We start from the raw sequence: 19,266 nt of genomic DNA, 5'->3' as shown, positions 1-19,266 counted from the left end.
AGCTGGGGGAGAGGAGCTCGCAGGAGCCCTTCCTGTCGGTTTAAACACTGTGTACAACAGATGACCATGAGGCAGGTTTTCATGAGTTGCTTAAAGGAGGCGAGAGGAATATAGTGGCGTAGTGGTTTAGTGAGGTAATTCCAGAGCTTTGAGCCTAGGCAGCTGAAGGCCATGGCCGTCATTGGTGGGGCAATTAAAATCGGGGGAGGGGGCAGTGCGCAAGAGGAGCATGGCGATCTTGGAGGGTCATAGGGCTGGAGCAGGTGACAGTGACAGTGAGCGGACGAGGATCATTGAGGATTTCAAAACAAGGATGGGAAACTGAAACTTGAGGCACTGCTCAAGCAGGAGCCACCGTCCACAGGGGCGATGGGTGAACGGGATTGGTGCGAGTTTGGAGGAGCTCTAGCGAGCATGATGGGAGTCCAGCCAGGAGTGCGGTGGAATAATTAAGCCTAGAGGTAACAAATGCATGGATGAGGGTTTCAGCAGCAGATGAGCTGGGGCAGGGAATGTGTCAGGTGATGTTACGGAGGTGGAACAAGGCGGTCTTGGTTATGGAGCAGATATGTGGTCAGAAGTTCATCTGGGGTTCAACTACAATGCCAAGGTTGCGAACGGTGTCGCTCAGCCTCAGATAGCTGCAAGAGAGAGGGCTGGAGTCAGTGGCTATGGCATGAACTTTGTGGCGGGGAACGAAGACAATTTGTTGGTCTTCCTAATGTTTAGTTGGAGGAAATTTCAGGTCATCCAGTACGGCATGTTGGACAAGCAGCGCAACAAATTAGAGAATGTAAAGGGGTCAAGAGATTTGGTGGTGAGGTACAGATGGGTGTCATCAGCCAATATGTGGAACCAAATGCTGTGTTTGTGGATGAGGTCGCCGAGGGGATGCATGTAGATGAGAAATAGGAGAGGGCCAAGGATACATCTTTGAGCGAGTCCAGGGGTAATTGTGCGGGAGCGGGTAGAGAATCCATTGTTGGCGAATATCTGGTCATGACTGGAGGGAAACAAATGGAACCAGGCGGGTGCAGTCAGTCCCAGCTAGATGAAAGAGGAGAGGCATTGGAGGAGGATGGTGTGGTCAACCATGTCAAAGTCACCAGGCAGGTCGAGAAGAATGAGGAGGGATAGCTTACCACGGTCATAATCACATAGGATGGCACTTATGACTGAGATAAGGGCCGTTTCAATGCTGTGGCCAGGGCAGAAAGCGGATTGGAGAGAAAGATAATATTTGGAAGGGTTCCTTTAATTATAAATATATATCAGTTAATATGGATAACTTCAGGTAACTACTACGGTGTGCATAACTTGTAAGCAGCAGGTCCTTTATGAAGTCATACAGCCTAAGTTCCTGAATTCACGCTTTAAATCATCGGCATTATCTTATAACCGGTCACAAAAATCGTTATAAGTTGCATTATATGAGTAATATTCATTTGTTTTATTTTATAAAAATCTGGTGCTCCACCGACTGATACAGCCAGGCTCACGCTTTCATTTTCACACAGCGCCCTCCACTGGCTGACATGGAACATTACATCTTTCACATTCCACATTTCCCAGTACATTAATCCCGCGTGCCAACGCAATTCTCTCACACACCCACACTCACTGCCAGCCAGATGCCTCACTTCACAAATACTGTCCCACCCACCCACTTCTTGCTCTTTAACAGTGCTACAATCCAGTATACAGCGAACAGTAACGGCTCCAGTTTGCATTAAGAAACAATTCAATCTGTTTCTGTAAAGTGTGCTGCTGGGAAGGGAGAGAAATGTTCTGAAAAAGCAGAATCTTTAACAGGCTCAAATGCTAAAAGCTGTACAACGCCAAAGAACGAAGCTGAATTTATTGATGATTATTCATACTCTAACCTATGGAAATTGGGAAGTGAACATGTTGGGCAGAGGCAAAAGGAATCATAGAATGATATGGTACAAAAGGAGGCCACTCGGCTCATCGCACTTCTGCCGACTCTTTGGTAGAGCAATGCAAATAAATAATCCCCCTCTCCTGCTCTTTTCCGTCGCCCTGTAAGTTCTTTCCATTCAAGTATTTATCTAATACTCCTTTAGATTTTACTGTTGAATCTGCTTTCACCACCCTTTCGTGCCGTGTTTTCCACATCATAACAACTCACTGCGTAAAAAAATGTTTCCTCATGTCGGCTCTGGTTCATTTGCCTATCACCATCAATCTGTGTCCTGTGGTTACCAAGCCACTGGAAACTGTCCATCCGTATTTAGTCTATCAAACCCATTGGTGAATATGAACACCTCTATCAAATCTCCTCTTAAACTTCTCTCCTCTAAAGAGAACAACCACAGATTATCCCGTCTTTCCATCTAATTGAAGTCCCTCACCCCGGGTAACAATTCAGTAAATCTCTTCTGCACCATCTACAAACCTTGATGTCGTTCCTAAAGTGTGCTGCCCAGTACAATAATACATCTGAGACCTAGCCAATGGTTTATACATGTTTAGCATAACTTCCTTGCTTTCTATTTTATTCCGCTAAGAATAAAGCCATGGATCCCATCTGTTTTTAAATACTTTCTCAACTTGTCCTGCCACCTTCATGGATTAGTGTACATAAACCCCCAGCGTTGAGATTAAGGAGAAGGGAGTCAAATTTCAAAAGGGAATTGGATAAGTACCTGAAGGAAAACAAATTACAGGGCTACGGGGACAGGGCAGAGGAGTGGGACCAACTGAGGTGCTGTTGTAGAGAGCCACCATGGGCTCGGTGGTCTCAATGGCGTCCTTCTGTGCTGTAACCATTCTATGATTCTATGATTTGGCAGCAGAGATCAGATTGACGAGCAGGGATCTGATTGACGAGCAGGGATCTGATTGACGAGCAGGGATCTGATTGACGAGCAGGGATCTGATTGACGAGCAGGGATCAGATTGATGAGCAGGGATCAGATTGAAGAGAAAGATCAGATTTAGGAGAAAAGGTCATTACAATTCGGAGGAGACTCAGTGCAGGTTGATGGCTGCTAGTATGTTTGAGGTAGAACGTGCTGAGAAGAGGTGTTGAGCTGAAGCAATGGGGCGACGGTGCGTGCATTCACAGGGTGGTTGTGGGCTTGGATAATGGAATGTAATTACTTACCACAGCAACTCGATGTCTCTGTTTCTTTTATACTTCAGAACCCAGATACCTCAGTTGATAAAGCATCAGACTTTGAATCTGAGAAACCAGCATTCAAATCTCTGCCTGGCTATTGTTTTAATCAATAGAAACAGCAATTTCAAGCAATAACATGAAATTATAACCAGTCAAATTCACCTCGGTAATGGGGAAGCTTTGAAAAACAGTAATCGGGAAAAAATTAACAAACACTTGGATACGTTTGGATAAATTAACGAAAGCCAGCACGGATTTGTTGAAGGCAAATCATGTTTAAACAACTGGGTCGAGTTTCTTGATGAGGTAACAGAGAGGGTTGTTGAAGGTAATGCGGTTGATGTAGTGTACATGGATTTCCAATAGTTGTTCGACAAAGTGCCACATAATAGGTTCGGCAGCAAAGCTGAAGGCCATGGAATAGAAGGGACAGTGGCAGCATGGATACGAAATTGGCTAAGTGACAGGAAACAGATAATAGTGGTGAAGGGTTGTTTTTCAGACTGGAGGAAGGTGTACAGTGGTGTTCTCCACGGGTCGGTCATCAGTTAAATTGATGGACTGGAGAAGCTGGGGTTATTCTCCTTGTAGCAGAGAAGATTGTGAGGAGATTTGATAGATGTGCTCAAAATCATGAGGGGTCTGGACAGAGTAGATAGAGAGAAACTGTTCCCACTGATGTAAGGGTCGAGAACCAGAGAACGCAGATTTAAGGTGATTGGCAAAAGAACCAAAGGCGACGTAAGAAAAAACTTTTTTGTGCAGCGAGTGATTAAGATCTGGAATGCACGGCCTATAAGTGTGGTGGAGGCAGACTCATACCTACCTTTCAAAAGGGAGTTGGATGAGGATCTGAAGGGGAAACAATTGCAGGGCTACGGGGACTAGTTGAGAGACGGCACGGGTTTCATGGGCCGAATGGCCTTGTTCCATGCTGTCAGCAAGCATGCTATGATTTTATTCCATGATTCTAATTGTCCTGCCACCTTCAAAGATTTGTGTACATAACCCCCCGGAGGTAAGTTAAGGAGAAGGGTGTCAGATGTTCGACAAGGAATGAGATTCAGCTTCAGGAGAAAGGGTCATTTCCGTTCAGAGCAGACTCGGAGCAGGTTGATGCCTATTAGTATGTTTGAGGTAGAATGTGCTTGACGAGGAGTCGAGGTGAAAAAATGCAGTTACAATGCGTCTGTTCAGAGGGCAGCTGTGGGCAGGATGTGAAGGAAGCGTAATTACTACCACAGCCACTCAGGGCCACCCTTTTATTTGCACAACAGAGTTCGTAAACCTCAGTCAGTAGAGCATTAGACTGTTAACCTGATGATCCAGCGTTCAAGTCCCTTTTCAGGCTCTGCTTGTAATCAATGTAAACAGCAATTTACAGCACCGACGTCAGATTATAACCTATTACAAAAATCGTTTTAAATTGAAAAATATTCATGTATTTTATTGAGACTGCAGAAATGAATTGCTCGTGTTTTATGGTTCTCTATGAAAGTAAGATTTGAAAGAAAGAAAGATAAGATCATGGCTGCTCTGTATCCGAAATCCATGCCCCGCTGTGTCTCCATATCCTTTTATACCCTTGTGTATCAAAACTCAATCGATCTCCGATTAAATTAATTAATTGAACTGCTTTCCGTGGGAGAGAATTCCACACTTTTACCATCCATTGCATGAAGAAGAGTTTCCTGATTTCTCTCCTGAATGGCCTGGCTTTGTCTATCTGTTGCTGACACTGTTCTGTGGAAGGAAAATTTACAAACTTCCCTTACCCTGATGTGCAGCAGTGCTCAGACAGAGAGTGACAATGGAAATCTGAGAACAATTTAAAAGTGTAAGAATGAGTTGCATTTATACTGCGGCTATCACGCCCACAGGACGTTGCAAACCGTTTTACAGACAATTAAATACTTTCTCATGGACACCGGGGAGAACTCCTGTGCTCTTCTCTAAAGATGGTTAACTTTATTGTGCCAGCCTTGGCTCAGTTGGTAGGGCACTCAAATCTGAAGTCGGAAAGTAGTCTTGTATTCAATCCTCATTCCAGGGATTTATGCACTCAATCTAGACTGACAATCCAGTGCAGTACCAAGACAGCGCTGCACTGTCGGCAGTTCCGTCTTTTGGAAGAGACGTTAAAATGCGTCTGCCCACTCAGGTGGGCATAAACAATCTCACAGCCACACTTGGAGAGAAGACTAGAGAAGTTCTCCCCAGTGTCATGGCCCAATATTTACCCCACTAAAGAAGAGATTGTGTGATCATTATCTCATTGTTGTTTGTGGGATCTTGTTGTTCGAAAATTGGTTGCTGCATTTCCTACATTCCAACAGTTTAAAATAACTCATTGATTGTAATGCACGTTGGGACGTCTGTGGTTGTACAAGGCGCTATATCAATGTAAATTCTTATTCGAGTAGTGCCTTGGGATCTTCCACAGCCACCTGAGAGGGCAGAATTTCCTGGCAATCAAAAGCAGCAGAGATATATAAGGGGGCAGCCATTTCACTATTGCCGGTTTCACACTATCGCACAAACTCAATATTACCAGATTTTCACTGCATTTAGTCTGGAACCAGTCCCCGGGCTGGGACAAGCAGAGTTGTGAATGCTGGGCTCACTGACTCGACTCGCACGGCAAAAGTGTCTGGTGACACGCTCGAGAGTTCCTGACACCCGCGCTCTGTTAACTAAGATGGCACACAGTGAGGGGGAAGGAGAGAACAAAACAGGCCATATTCAATACATTCGCAGAATGCTTCAATTATTTTAATGCAAAATGAATCATCTTACAGTATATCAGGACACAGAACGTCAGGACACAATTGCCCAGTTGCTTTTAATCAACATCTACTAAAGGTGTCGTTTCTGGTTATGTTTTTAAAGCTTTACAGCAGCAGACGTTTGCAGATGATACAAAACTTGGCCGTGTGGTTGATAATGAAAAATAAAGCTTGAGACTGAAGGAATACATCTTTGGACTGGTCTGGTGGGAATAACAGTGGTAAATGGAATTCAATCCGGAGAAGTGTGAGGTAATGCATTTGGGGAGGGCTAACAATGCAAGGGCATAGACAATAAATGGCAGGATACTAAGTAGAGCAGAGGATCAGAGGGATCTTGGAGTGCACGTCCACAGATCCCTGAAGGTGGCATGATAGGTAGACAAGATGGTGAAGAAGGCATATGGGATATTTGCCTTTATAAGCCGAGGCATAGAATATAAGAGCAGGGAGGTTATGCTAGAATTGCATAAAACACAAGTTAGGTCACAACTTGAATACCGCATGGTCACCACATTACAGGAAGGATGTGATTACACTGGAGAGGGTGCAGAGATTAACGAGGATGTTGCCTGCACTGGGGAATTTTAGCTATGAGGAAAGATTGGATGGGCTGGGGTTGTTTTCATTGGAACAGAGGATGCTGATGGGAGACCCAATTGAGGTGTATAGCAGAAGGGTCAGTAACGAGGGGGCATAGACGTAAAATAATTGGTAGGAGGTTTAGAGGGCAGTTGAGGGGAAATCTTTCACCCACACGGTGGTGGGTGTCTGGGAACTCATTTCCTGAAAGGATGGTAGAAGCAGAAACCATCATCGCATTTGTAAAGCACTTGGATGTGAAATGGATGTGCCATAACCTACAAGGCTCTGGACCAAGTGCTGCACTGTGGGATTAGGTTTGATAGCTCTTTGTTGGCCCGCATGGACAAGATGGGCCACATGGCCGCCTTCTACGCAGTAAATTTCTGTGAATCCATGAATAGCATAGATGCATTTAAAGGAAGCTAGATAAACACATGAAGGAGATAGGAATACAAGGATATGCAGATTGGGTTGGATGCAGAGGGCGTTTGTAGGAGGCTCGTGCGACGCATAAACAGCAGCAGAGATAATTAGTGCTGAATGGCCTGTGTCTGTGTTGTAGACTCCCAGTAACGCGAGGGGATGAAGTAAAGTCTGGGAGCATTTTCCACTATATAAAAGCCACGAACGCACATCCAAACTAACTGAGCGGTTGCAGAACACTTTTTAAACTGATAATTCTGGATAACAATAAGGTTTATTTCAAATATTGCCTTATCCGAAATTCCGGAAGCTACATGTGAGGAATTGGGGAAAAGAAACATCTGAGAGTCAAAAGGGAACTTTATAAAACATGACGGGAAGCTGTCAGATGGAAGAGTAATACAGACTAACACCGCCCCATACATAGAATGACTAGTTCAAGTCAATCAATCGAACTTCAATAGATGCAATCAGATTGTAACCAACAATAGAAGCAAACATTGACCTTTCCCTTGAGTTCTGATCTTATTGGGCGGCGTTTCAGGCAACTGACAATCTGTCGTCACATGCTGAAAATGATTCATATTTATATTGACATTTTTATCTCTATGAAACTTCCCTAGCGACAGTCCGATTAGACAATGATTTACATTAATCACCCTCACGGGACCAAACAGATTTAGACACCATCTGATGTTGTATTGATATTAATAAATCGGTTAAACACTTTATATGCACTGCCTGAAGGTGGATAAACGTGTGACTGAGTACAGTGAGTGAACCAGGGAGACACCAGCTTAGTGACATAAATAAAGGTGAGACTGAGAAATGTGAGTGATACAGAGAGACACCAGCAGAGTGAGAAAGAGAAAGGTGAGAAAGAGTAAAGTGAATGACACAGAGAGACACCAACAGAGGGAGATAGATAAAGGTGAGACTGAGAACAGTCAGTGATACAGAGAGACACCAGCAGAGGGAGATAGATAAAAGGTGAGATTGAGTACAGTTTTCTGTTTGTAAACAGAGTACAGTTGAGGCCGATACAGTATTTTAACAAAGTTCAGCAAAACTTCCTTGCTTTGTACTCTATTTCTCCATGAATAAAGCCAAGGATCCAATATGCTTTTTGAACAGCCTTTGCAACTTGTACTGCCACCTGCAAAGATTTGTGTACATAAACCCCATGTTGGGCTTTATCTCAAGGGAGCTGAATTATAAAGCAGTGGATGTTATGTTACCGAAATATTGCCTTATCCGAAATTCCGGAAGCTACATGTGAGGAATTGGGGAAAAGAAACATCTGAGAGTCAAAAGGGAACTTCTTCACTCAAAGAGTGGTGAGCCTGTGGAATTCCCTGCCACAGAGGGCTGTGAAGGCTAATTCAATAAATATTTTCAAGAGAGAATTGGATATATTTCTGAAGGCTAAGGGGATTAAGGGTTACGGAGAAAAGGCGGGGACGGGGTACTGAACTGGTAAGATCAGCTATGATCTCAGACGAAGATCAGCCATGATCTCAGTAAATGGCGGAGCAGGCTCGAAGGGCCGAATGGCCTACTCCTGTTCCTATCTCTATGTTCTATGTTCTATGAATAACAAAGCTCTGGTTAGACCCCATTTTGCTTACTGGATTCAATTCTGGGTAATGCAATTCAGGTAGGACAAATTCGCCTTAGACAGGGTACAGCGCACAGTTGCCAGAATTATACCGGCACTATAATGGTTACTTTATGAAGACAGACTGCATAGACTAGATTTTATTTCCTTGAGTATAGAAAATGAAGGCATGATCTAATTGACCTATTTAAGATGAAGAAATGCTTCCATATTGTAGGTAGAGAGAAACGATTTGCTCTGGTGGAGGAATGCAGAACAAGGGGGCTTAACCTGAAACTTAGAGCTAAGCCTTTCAGGGCTGATGTCAATAACTACTAATTCATACACTGGGACGTGGAAATCTGGAACACTCTCCTGCAAAAACCTGATGATGCTGGGGCTCAATTGAACATTTCAAAACCGAGATTGTCAGATTTTTGGTGTGCAAGGGTACTAGCGCTTAGGGAACTAAAGCGGGTACATTGAATTAAGATGCAGATCAATCATGATATGACTGAATGGCAGAACAGGATTGAGGGGCTGAGTGGCCTACTCCTGCTCCTTTAATCCTAGAATAAGATGAGGCAGTGAGATTAAGGAGAAGGGAATCAGATTGGGAAAATGGGATGAGATTGAGGAGTATGGATCAGCTTGAAGAGAAGAGATCAGATTCCAGAGAAAGGTTAATTTCAGTTTTTAGTAGACTTGGGGCAGTTGATGGCTGTTAGTGTGTATGAGATAGAATGTGCTGAGAAGAGCTGTCGAGCTGAAGCATTGGGATGATGGTGGGTGTAATCAGAGGGCGGCTGTGGGCAGGAAGTGAAGGGAATGTAATCCCCTACCACAGCCACTCAGTGTCGCTGTTTCGCTAATACTCAGAGCCCGGATGGCTCAGTCGGTAGTGTCCTGTATTGATTGCGAGTCTGACACCAGTCAATAAGTAATGTGATGTGCGAGTTTAACACCAGTTAATACGGTAATGTAATGTGCTTTGCATTATGGGAATTACCTGGGAATGCAGCAGTCAGCCATTTTAACAATAAAGAGAACATCGTATTTATAAGCCTGTCTACCTGACACTGATTTAATTCAACGTATCTACATGCTTGATGGAGCACATTAAAGCATAGATACAACATTGCGACGAGGATAATGAAAGGAATAATTTTAAATTGGTAGATACCCAAGTTTTAGTTAGCTAGGATGGAGAAGACCGGAATTCAAAATTTTGCATGCTTCGCCAAGCCAGCCACGTTGGGTCCAAGATGGATGAGGTGGTTAACGTCTTTTGAGCTTTATGCCGATGGCAAAGGACTCATTATCGACGATACCTCTACAGCTGCCAGAAAGCAGAGGAGAAGAGCTCTACTTCTACACCTAGCAGGACCATATGTCTAGGATATCTTTTCGACTCTACCGGGCACAGGAGAGCCAGCAGTCTACATGGTGGTGGTTAGTGCTTTGAACCACTACTTCGTGCCCCAGGTCAACGCAGCATTTTCTAGATAGACTTTTCATAATTTGTCCCAGAAGGCAGGTGAGACTGTGCAACAATTTGCTACTCGCTTGCGGCAGGCTGCTAAAGACTGTGCTTTTGGGGGGGTTGCGGATAATCAAATAAGAGACACTATCCTGAGTAGGTGCATGTCAGCCTATGTGCAGAGGAAATTGCTAGAGGAAGGGCACGATCTAACGCTCGCCCGAATGTTACAATTGGCCTCACTATGTGAAAACGTCAAAGAGCAGATTTCAGCCATGTCATGTACAGAGAAGGCGGAGACAGATACTGTTCGTCATGTTACACAGAAAAGAGGGTATTATGCAAAAAGCTCGACAGAGAAACCAAAGGGAAATGGCGATAGGAAAGAAAGGAAATGTTACAGATGTGGACACACAGACCACATGGGCAGAGATCCGAAATGCCCAGCATACGGACAGACGTGTCATAAGTGCAAGGGAAAGGATCATTTCTCCAAAGTATGGCACACAAAGGATACAAAGAAACACGGTGTGAACAACATAGAGGATCAAAATAACTGTGCATTTGCTGTTACTGGAAATAACGTGACAGAGAGACTTACCTTTTGTGTGGGGGGAGAAAACCTGAGAATGTTAATTGATTCGGGTGCAACTAATAATGTGATAGATGAGAATACATGGGAAAGATTAAAGTCAGAACACATTAAGTTTTAGTCACATGGCCCTAAGACAGAGAGAAAGTTATTATCTTATGCTTCTAGCCGACCACTGTCAGTTAAAGGTGTATTCACATGTGGGATTACAATAGGTAAGAGAACTGAGCAAGCGGAGTTCATTGTGGTTAAAGGCCATGGAGAGCCGTTGCTAGGAAGGGAGACAGCCATAAAACTGGGAGTTTTAAAAATAGGCGCAGATGTCTCAGCTGTGGTAGATGTAAGACAGCTAATAGAACAGCGGTATCCAAAGGTGTTCCAGGGAGTAGGAAGGCTGAACACAAAACAGATCAGTTTGTATATCGACCCACAAGTGAAGACTGTGGCCCAGGCACTCAGGCGAATACCATTCAACTTAAGGGGGGCAGTAGAGGCCAAAATAAAACAATTTATGGAAGTGGACATTATCGAACCTGTAACTGGTCCCACCCCATGGGTAAATCCTGTGGTTATTGTACCAAAAGCGGATAAGGACGTAAGGTTATGCCTAGACATGAGACGAGCAAACCTGGCAATAGTGAGGGAACGATATTCAATCCCCACCGTTGATGAGATACTCCAAGGTATGAACGGCTCGATTGTGTTTAGTAAGCTAGACCTGAAATGGGGTTATCACCAGCTAGAACTGACCCCTGAGTCACGAGAAATCACAACGTTTGCAGTACATAACGGAGTAAACAGGTACACGAGGCTGATATTCGGTGTATCTTCAGCTAGTGAGCATTATCAGCACGAGATAGCTAATGCCTTAGCTGGAATAGAGGGTGTTGAACACATCTCAGATGACATTATCGTGCATGCACACGACCAGGAATTATTTAGTTGTGTGGTAAGACACAAGTTTGTAAAAAGTTTATAAATCAATTAAGTTATGCAGTGTTATTGTAAGCAACTGTTTGTAAACTGCAAGTTGGTTTCCTAGGAAAAGGGGGATGTCGTGTATTGATTGCGAGTTTGACACCAGTCAATACGGTAATGTAATGTGCGAGTTTAACAGCAGTTAATACGGTAATGTAATGTGCATTGCATTATGGGAATTACCCGGGAAAGCAGCAGTCGGCCATTTAACCAATACAAAGAACATCGTAATTATAAGCCTGTCTACCTGACTCTGAATTAATTCGACGTATCTACATGCTTGATTGAGCGCATTAAAGCATAGATACAACAGCTAGAGCATCTGACTTATACTTTGAGAGTTCAGGGTTCAAGTGCCTGCTCAATCGCTACTTTATTCAATTGAAACACCGTTTAATTTACTATTTATATCACCGGCTTTAGATAATAACTTATCACAAAAATCGGTTGATATTGCGGGAAAATGAAAAATATTCATGGATGGATTTATTGTGCTTTATGGTGTTATAAGGAAGTAAGAATTCAAAATCTGAAACTGAAGGAATAGGCTCAGCTCGCACTCGAACCCTGGACACTCGTATTAAAAATCTGGTGCTCCAGCGACAGAGATAGCAAGGCTCACGCTTTCAATTTCACACAGTGCCCTCCACTGGCTGACGTGGAACATTGCAGCTTTCACATTGATGCTGTTGGTTGAGAGAAACGATTTGATCTGGTGGGGAATGCAGAACAATGGGGCATAACCTTAAAATTGGTCAGTCGGTGGAGTATCAGATATTTAATCTGAGCTCCAGGATTAAAGTCCCTGTTCAGACGGTGCTTTAATCAACGGAAACCCCAATTTAAAGCACCGACATTAGAATATAACCTATCATAAATGTCGTTTTAAATTGAAAAATATTCTTGTATTTTATTGAGGCAACCGGAATGATCAGCTTGAATTGCTCGTGTTTTATGGTTTTCTGTGAAAGTACGATTTGAAAGAAAGAACGATGAGATCTTGGCTGATCTGTATCCGTACTCCATCCCCGCCTTGAATCTATATCCTTTTATACCCTTGTATACCGTTTCCAATCCTCTCTGGCTACAGGTGTGTATCCAGTGAACTGGAAGACTGCTGTGGTACCGCTGTTTAAAAAGTGAGAAAGGGATAGACCGTGTAATTACAGATCAGTCAGCCTAAACTCGGTAGTGATAAAATTACTTGAAAAATTCTGAGGGACAGAAAAAATCTTCATTCAAAAAGACACGGATTAATCTGGGACAGTCAGCATGGATTTGTTAAGGGAAGTTCATGCCTGACTAACTTGACTGATTTTTTTGAGGAGTTAACAAGGTGGGTCGATGAAGGTAGTGCATTTGATGCAGTATATTGATTTTAGTAAGGCTTTTGATAAGGACCCGCATGGCAGACTGTTCACGAAAGTAAAAGCCCATGGGATCCAAGGCCAAGTGGCAAGTTGGATCCAAAATTGCCTCAGAGGCAGGGAAAAAAAGGGTAATGATCGAAGGCTATTTATGTGAATGGAAGGCAGTTTCCAGTGGGGTTCCGCAGGGCTCAGTACTGGATCCTGTGCTTTTTCTGGTATATATCAATGCCTGGGATTAAAATGTAGGAAGTTTGATTAAGACGTTTGCAGATGATACATAAATGGCTGTGTGGTTGATAATGAAGAAGAAAGCTGTGGCCCGCAGGGATATATCAATGGACTGGTCATTTGGGCAGATCAGTGGCAAATGCAATTCAATCTGGAGAAGTGTGAGGCAATGCTATCAAGGCAAGGGAATACACTTAAATAGCAGGAGACTGAAATGTGCAGAAGATCACAGGGACCTTGGCGTGCATGTGCACAGATCCCTGAATGTAGCAGGACAGGTAGATAAGGTGGTTAGGAAGGCAAACTGGATACTTGCCTTTATTAGCCGAGGCATAGAATATAAGAGCAGGGAGGTTATGCTTGAAATGTATAAAACACTAGTTTGGCTGCAGCTAGAGTACTGCGTGCAGTTCTCGTCACCACATTACAGGAAGGATGTGATTGCGCTTTATTGCAATGGGGATGGAGTATAAAAACAGGGAAGTCTTGCTGCAGTTATACAGGGTATTGGTGAGGCCACACCTGGAATACATCGTACAGTTTTGGTTTCCATATTTAAGAAAAGATATTTAAGAAAAGATATTTAAGAAAATATATTTCCATATTTAAGAAAAGACACCTGCCGATTGCGCTGTACGGTAGTGAAGTATGGGGCCCGCTCAATCACCATAGCTACACTAAATGGGAAAAACACACAATAGAAGCCCTACATGCAGAATTTTGCCGAAGCATCCTTCGCACTCAAAGGAAAACACCAACAAATGCATGCAGAGCCGAACTAGGCAGATACCCACTGATAATAAACATCCAAAAACGAGCACTTAACTTCCTAAATCACCTCAAATCTAGCTCCCCAGACACCCTTCATTTTAAAGCCTTCCAGACCCAAGAGCTAAACCCAGAAAAGAGTCCCCTGAGTCAGCTGCTACTGAAACTAAGTACTCCTACTCAGCCGGACCCTGACCAGTCCCAGACCAACACTGCCGTCCAAACACCAATCCGAGTGAACCAAATCATTAAACAAAGCAAAGAACCTACCTGGAACATTGGAACAAAATAACCAAAAGCCAAAGCAGATTAGAATGTTACCGGGCCCTAAAAAGAGAATATAAACTGGCAGACTATCTCTCGGCCATCAGAGACACAAAACAGAGACAGACCCTCACCAGGTACAGACTAAGCGACCACCAACTGGCAATTGAAAAAGGAAGATACAAGAAATCCTGGCAGCCTAGAGAGAATAGAACATGTGATCAATGTCTGGCCGGCGAGGTTGAGACAGAGATGCATTTCCTGCTAAAATGCGAAAAGTTCAACACATCAAGAAACATATTATTTGACAAGCTCAGCCAAACAACCCCAGATTTCAAGGAATTGGATGACCTGTCAAAATTAAGATTAGTCCTGGGAGAAGGAGACAGACCATACCTTGGTGCCAAATATGTAACAACATGTCACAACCTGAGGACTGTTTAAAATTAATACTGAATATACCCACTGATGTACAAAGTCTGTTTAAATTAATATTGTTTAAAGTAATATTGTATGTACCCAACGAAGGTCAAAATTGTTTGACACCTACAGAATGTTGGAAAACTGTACTTTTTGTTATGTAAGCTTTGGCAATATGGTTCCCTGTAAACTTTCATGCCAATAAAGCATTTGAATTGAATTGATATACTTGCTCTCGAGGTGGTTCAGAGAAGGTTCACTCGGTTGATTCCAGAGATGAGGGGGTTGACGTATGAGGAAAGGTTGAATAGGTTGGGACTCTACTCATTGGAGTTCAGAAGAATGAGAGGCGATCTTATCGAAACATATAAGATTGTGAGGGGGCTTGATCGGGTGGATGCGGTGAGGATGTTTCCACTGATGGGTGAGACTAGAACTAAGGGGCATAATCTTAGAATAAGGGGCTGCCCTTTCAAAACTGAGCTAAGGAGAAACTTCTTCACTCAGAGGGTAGTAAATCTATGGAATTTGCTACCCCAGAGAGCTGTGGAAGCTGCAACTTTAAATACATTTAAAATGGAGATAGACATTGTCCTAGCAGATAAGGGAATTAGGGGTTACGGGGAGAGGGCAGGGAAGTGGACGTGAGTATAGATTCGGATCAGCCATGATCGTATTGAATGGCGGAGCAGGCCCGAGGGGCCGTATGGCCTACTCCTGCTCCTATATCTTATGTTCTTATGCGCTAGAGGGGGTGCAGAGGAGATTTACGAGGATGTTGCCTAGGCTGGGGAATTTTAGCTATGAGGAAAGATTGGATAGGCTGTGGGTGTTTTCTTTGGATCAGAGGAGGCTGACCGGGAACCTAATTGAGGTGGATAAAGTTTTGAAGGGCCCAGATAAAGCGGATAGAAAGGACCTATTTCCCTTAGCAGAACGGTCAATAACGAGGTGGCATAGATTTAGAATAATTGGTAGGATGTTTCGAGAGGATTTGAGGAGAAATCTTTTCACCCAGAGGGTGGAGGGGGTCTGGAACTCACTACCTGAAAGGGTGGTAGAGGCAGAGACACTCATCTTATTTAAAACGTACTTGGATATGCAGTTGAAGTGCCATAACCTACGAACCAAGCACTGTAAAGTGGGCTTAGGGTTGATAGCACTTCGCCGGCTGGCATGGACAAGATGGGCCGAATGGCCTCCTTGTGTGTTGTAAATATCTATGATTCTGTCGCTGATCTGTATCCGAACTCCATCCCCCGCCTTGGCTCCATATCGTTTTATACCCTTGTTTAGCAAAACTCAATCAATCTCCGATTTAAAATGATTAATTGAACTATTTTCTGTGGGCGAGAATTCCACACTTCTAACACCCTTTGCATGAACAAATGTTTCCTAACTTCTCTCCTGAATGGCCTGGCTTTGGCTATCTGATGATGACACTGTTCTGGGAATGGAAAATAAACAAACTGCCCTTAATTCGATGTGTAGCAGTGCTCAGAGAGGGACAAAGAAAATGTGAGAATAATTTAAAAGTGCTGGAAGGAGTTGCATTTATACTGCGGCTATCACGCCCAAAGAACGTCAACAAGGCATTTTACAGCCTCAAGTTTATTCATTTTTGAAATGTAGGTACTGTGGCAGTCAGTTTGCACACAGCAAGATCCCACAAACAACAATAAAAAATGATCAGATTATCTGCCCTGTTTTGTGATTTTTATTAATGGCTAAATAATGGCCCAGGACACGTGGGAGGCCTCCCCTGCTCCTCGCTAAAGAGAGAGAAACAGAGTTAAATTGTCAGGTTGATTAACTTGCGTCAGAACTGGAAAAAGTTGCAGATGCAACAGGTTTTTAAGCAAGTGTAGGGGTAGAGAGAGGGGGCAGGGGAGAAAAGAACAAAAGGGAAGGCCTGTGATAGGATGGAAGGCAGGAGAGATTAAGAGACAAAAGGGATGATGGTGCAAGTCAAAAGGAGATGGTAATGAGACAAGTTAATAAACGAAAGGTGGCTCGAGATGAAGTGTAAATGAACATGGCAGAATGATCGACAGCTGCCATGTGAGAGAGAGGATAATAACGATAGGGGCAGAGGTTATGGTCTGAAATTGTTGAACTCGATGTTGAGTCCAGATGGCTGTAAAGTGCCTAATCGAAAGCCGAGGTGCTGTGCCTCGAGTTTACGTTGAGCTTCATTGGGACAGTGTAAGAGACTGAGAAGAGGTCAGAGTGGGAGTGGCGCAGAGAATTAAAGTGATCAGAAGCTCGGGGTCACCCTTACGGAATAAATTGTGGTGTTCCACAAAGCGATCACCCAATCTGCGTTTGGTCTCCCCAATGTACAGGAGACCACATTGTGAGCAGCGAAAAGAGTATACTAGATTGCAAGAAGTACAAGTAAATCGCTGTTTCACCTGGAAGCGGTGTTTGGGGCCCTGGATATTGGGAAGGGAGGAGGTGAAAGGGCAGGTGTTGCATCTCCTGCGCTTGCACGGGAAGGTGCCGGGTGAAGGAGAAGGGCTGTTGGGGATGACAGTGGACTGGACCAGGGTGTCGTGGAGAGCGCGGTCGATTCGGAATGCTGAAAGGGGAGGTGAGGGGAAGATGAGTTAGGTGGTGGGATCACGCTGTAGGTGGCGGAAATGGTAGAGGATGATCGCTTGAATGTGGAGTCTGGTGGGATGAAAGGTGAGGGCAAAGGGAGCCCCTTTCCTTGTTCCAGGAGGGAGAGGAAGGGGTGGGAGCAGAAGTGAAGCAAATAGAATGGACAGGGTCAAGGGTCGTGTCAACCATGGTAGAGGAGAATCCTCAGCTGAGGAAAAAGGAAGACATTTCGGAAGCAATATTATGGAAGGTTGCATCGTCAGACCAGATGCAGCGGAGACAGAGAAATTGGGAGAATGGAATAGTCTTTACAGGAAGCAGTGCGGGAGGAAGGGAAGTCCAAGTAGCTGTGGGAGTCAGTGGGCTTTTAGTGACTGTACGTCAAAGCAACAACAAAACCTTGTATTTATATAGCGCCTTTAAATTAGTAAAACGACTCAAGGTGCTGCACAGGAGTGTTTTAAGACAGAAAATTTGATACCGATCCACTTAAAGAATAAATTAGAGCAGGTGACCAAAAGATTTGTCAAAGAGTTAGGCATTAAGGAGTGTCTTAAAGTAGTAAAGAGATGTAGTGATGCAGAGAGGTTTATTCAGGGAATTCCAGAGCATAGGGGCTAGGCAACAGAAGGCATGGCCACCAGTGGTTGAGCGATTATAATCAGCGATCCTCAAGTGGCAGAATTAGAGGAGCACAGCTATCTCGGGGGGTTGTGGGGATGAAGGAGATTACATAGATAGGAATGGGCCAGCCCATGGAGGGATTTGAAAACATTGATAAGAATTTTGAAATCGAGGCACAGCTTAAACGGCAGCCAATGTAGGTAAGCGAGCACAGGTGTGATGGGCGAACAGGACTTGGTGCGAGTTAGGACAGGGGCTGCCGGGTTTTGGATGATGTCAAGTTTACGTAGGGTGGAATGTGGGAGGCCAGCCATGGGTGCATTGGAATAGTCAAGTCTAGAGGTAACAAAGGTATGCATGCGGGTTCCAGCAGTGCATGAGCTGAGGCAAGGGCGGCGACGGGCGATGTGAGAGAGGTGGAACAAGGTGGTCGTAGTTATGCTGCGGATATGTGGTCAGATGTTCATTACTATGACAGCGACGTTGTGACCAATGTGGTTCAGCCGCAGACAAATGTTAGGGAGAGGGACGGATTCATGAGCTAGGGAACGGAGTTTGTGGCAGGGACCGAAAACAATGGCTTTGGTTTTCCCAATATTTAATTGGAGAAAGTTTTTGCTCATCCAGAACTGTATGTGGGACAAGCAGTCTGACAATTTAGACACCGTGGAGGGGTCAAGAGAAGAGGTAGTGAGGTAGAGCTGGGTGTCGTCAGCGTACATGTGGAAACTAACACTCTGTTTTCGGATGAGGACATCAAGGATGCTGTCAAAATCTCATCCCCAGAGTGAAGGGTGGAATTGGAAGCAAAGTGAATGAAATTTTCGAGTTCTGTGCGAGAGCACCCTTACAGTCATCAATGTACCGGAAAAAGAGTTGAGGGAAGGCTCCTGAGTAGGAATGGAACAAAGCATGTTCCACATATCCCACGAAAAGGCAGGCATAGCTGGGACCATGCGGGTTCCCATAGCAACAGCTTTCATTTGGAGGAAGTGAGTGGAGTCAAAGGAGAAGTTGTTCAATGTGAGAACAAGTTCAGCCAGTCGAAGGAGGGTGGTGGTGGAAGGGGACTGGCAGGGCCTCTGTTCAAGGAAGAAGCAGAGCGCCCACAGGCCATCCTCCTGGGGGATGGAGGTAAAAATGAGAGGGTTGGCCTTTCAGCCAGTTCAGTAATGTCCTTTGACACTGAATCCAATTTCTTCCTTTAATGATTGCCTCATTTCCTTTGGCCTGTCATTTCCCCGATCGATATTAAAATACTCAAAATTTGATTTATATTTTATTAATTCATAGTTGACCTACACTTCCCTTATTTCATGCTTTGTTCCACGCATTCCACACTCCCTTTCATCGCCACCTTTGCTCCACTAGTTACTCTTCATTCTGCCGAATCCCAGCTCCACAG

Source organism: Somniosus microcephalus, unplaced genomic scaffold (assembly GCF_052327205.1).
Source record: "Somniosus microcephalus isolate GS21.2 unplaced genomic scaffold, FLI_Smic_1.0 unresolved_chr2, whole genome shotgun sequence".
NCBI lineage: Eukaryota > Metazoa > Chordata > Chondrichthyes > Squaliformes > Somniosidae > Somniosus > Somniosus microcephalus.
Note: the sequence above shows the minus strand (reverse complement) of the source record.